Source organism: Scyliorhinus torazame, chromosome 15 (assembly GCF_047496885.1).
Source record: "Scyliorhinus torazame isolate Kashiwa2021f chromosome 15, sScyTor2.1, whole genome shotgun sequence".
Classification (NCBI taxonomy): domain Eukaryota; kingdom Metazoa; phylum Chordata; class Chondrichthyes; order Carcharhiniformes; family Scyliorhinidae; genus Scyliorhinus; species Scyliorhinus torazame.
Window position 1 is genome coordinate 64,027,899 of NC_092721.1, and position 2,874 is coordinate 64,030,772.

Here is a 2,874-nt window from a genome sequence, read left to right on the forward strand (position 1 = left end):
GAGGCCATTCGGCCCATCGAGTCTGCACCGGCTCTTGGAACGAGCACCCTACCCAAGGTCCACACCTCCACCCTATCCCCATAACCCAGTAACCCCACCCAACATTAAGGGCAATTTTGGACACTAAGGGCAATTTATCATGGCCAATCCACCTAACCTGCACATCTTTGGACTGTGGGAGGAAACCGGAGCACCCGGAGGAAACCCACGCACACACAGGGAGGATGTGCAGACTCCTCACAGACAGTGACCCAAGCCGGAATCGAACCTGGGACCCTGGAGCTGTGAAGCAATTGTGCTATCCACAATGCTACCGTGCTGCCCCTTAATCACATAAGCAAATGTTGAACTGAGACTTATGTGAAATTTGGTGATGCTCTAGAGGTGGGAGTGTGGTTGAAAGCACATCTGAGGGTGAAAAAGCTATGAATAGTCTGTCTTTGTGTTGGACAGTTGCCAGGGAGAGGGATAGGGTCAGTTACGATGAAACCTAGATCGCTGTGGGGAATATAGGCAATGGAGAAAATTGGTGGAAATTTCTGCTCTTTCACTACTTTATGCCAGATAAGCAGTTTGAGAATTCAGAAACAGTGGAGCGGATGGGAGAGGTGGTGTGAGGTAGAGTTCGGTGTTGCCAGGGTACATGTGAAAATTAAGATTGTGCTTTTGGACGATGTCACTGAGGGGCAGCACATAGCTCAGAAATAGGAGGGAATCAAGAATGGTCCTTGAAGAATAACAGAAGTAACAGTGCAGGAGAGGGAAGAGGAAATACTGCAAGTGATACTCTGGCTATGATTACAGATACAGGATTGGAAGCAGGCACGTGCACGCCCATTCAGCTGGCCGACAGTGAACAATCATGGAGGGGGCTGATGTGGTCATCTGTCTGAAAGGTCAATGCAGACAGGCCAAGGATGATGAGGACAGGGATAGTTTATCTTTGTCACAGTCACATTGGATGAAATTTGTGACTTTGATGAGAACTGTTTTGGTACTATAGAGGGGACAGAAATCTGATTGGTTGATTCAAATATGGATCTTTGCGAAAGATGTGCATGTATTGGGAGGTGATGACACATTCAAGGACTTTGGGGAGGAATATGCTAATAGCTATATCTTTACTAAATGATGGTGCACTTCCCCAAATAGGATCTACTTTCGTACCTTCTGTAACAGACCTCCAAACATTCAGCATTGAACTTTGTTTCCTATGTATCTCCGTTGCATCATTTAAAAGATATTCCATTTTATGTTCAGCTATACTGCTGGCTACAAATATAGAGAGGCCTATACCACTGACCAAATTATTTTGCCGCATTACATAGGAGTGGTAAAAGAGCAATTATGTTGTTTTGGTTGTTCAGGTTAGCGGGATGGGCATGCTTCAGCGCAACCACTACCATCTTGTTGGCTGGGATGAGTGTGTGTGGCGAGTGTAATGTGCAGCTGCAGCGTGTCAGCCTCCGAAGTGTCAATCACGGACCCGGCGAATCCCGCACTTTTTCTCATTGGAATCGATTGTGTTCTATGTGGCGCTGGTGCTAGCCCCTCCACAGTCACTGAATCGGTCCAGGTGCGACGCCAGTTTTGGTATCATGGAAATCCATAAATCCTGCCCCGGCGTCAACACTTAGTCTCAGGAACAGAGAATCCTGTCCCTCGTCTTTTCTGTGCACTAAGCCAAGCATCATTGCTCTTCTAAAGTTCACCATTGCGAGACTACTGGAAGTGAGTAACCTGCGTTTCAGTGGTGTTTGTATAAGAAAGTAGTTTTAGGCTTTCTGTGTTTTCATCCTCCCTGACAATTGCTACTCCATTGCACTCTGGATTTGGATAAGTCTCTCCTCCATGACGACTGTGATATTGAGATGCATTGGTGGACACCCTTGGAACTTGTCGCACGTACCCTGAGTCTGACAAATGCAAATGATGTCTTGAAATCCTGCAGCTCCTGCATTAACCCTTGAGGGGGTGGGGTGCTCTTTCCAAGGGCCCGGGCAGACTCGATGGGCCGGGTGGCCTCCTTCTGCACTGTAAATTGTATGAAGGAAGATCTGTAGGATCCTAATGTCATGCCCAAATATCATATTGATGGTTTGGATGTCATCCAATCTATTTTCCTCAAACTGACCATTTACATTCATCAAGGTACCAGGATATGCACTAATGCATAGTGTTACGCCACCCTGGGTAAGTGTATGGTCAATTCCAGCCCTACGTGCCCTGGAGTCACAACATAATAATAACAATCTTTATTAGTGTCACAAGTAGGCTTACATTAACACTGCAATTAAGTTACTGTGAAAATCCCCTAGTCACCACACTCTGGTGCCTGTTCGGGTACACTGAGGGAGAATTCAGAATGTTGAAATCACCTAACAATTCACCTAACAAGCCTTTTGGGAATTGTGGGAGGAAACCAGAGCACCCGGAGGAAACCCACGCAGACACAGGGAGAACGTGCAATCTCTGCACAGGCAGTGACCAAGCCGGGAATCGAACCTGGTTCCTGGACTCTGTGAAGCAACAATGCTAACTACTGTGCTACCATGCCACCCATAAAGAGAGGAAAGCGCCCAACGTGGCGCACAAAGCCACAACCCTGGGATTAAGAGTCCCATGCTCTACCGACTGAGCTAGCTGGGCTGCTCAATAATTACAATCACCAGGTTTGTAAGTTGAAATACAATTATTGTGTATTTATAACAAGATTAATAGTTAAATACACAGCAGATAGAGTTGGTTAATTATTAATAAGTACCTGTAACTTGCTTCCCCTCCACACCCTACACACACACACAAGACAGACGAACACAGAGAGGGAGGGGTGGGAGGGGGAAAAATGAAAATGTAAGAAAAAAGAGTCTTTGC

The 2,874-nt window shown here is 46.3% G+C and overlaps 1 non-coding gene across 1 annotated transcript; it reads right to left on the minus strand.

The window, feature by feature from the left end:
* Positions 1-2,576: 2,576 nt before the first annotated feature.
* Positions 2,577-2,649, minus strand: trnak-cuu (transfer RNA lysine (anticodon CUU)). The gene has a single exon. It is a non-coding gene; the product is annotated as a tRNA-Lys (tRNA).
* Between the last annotated feature and the right edge of the window lie 225 nt (positions 2,650-2,874).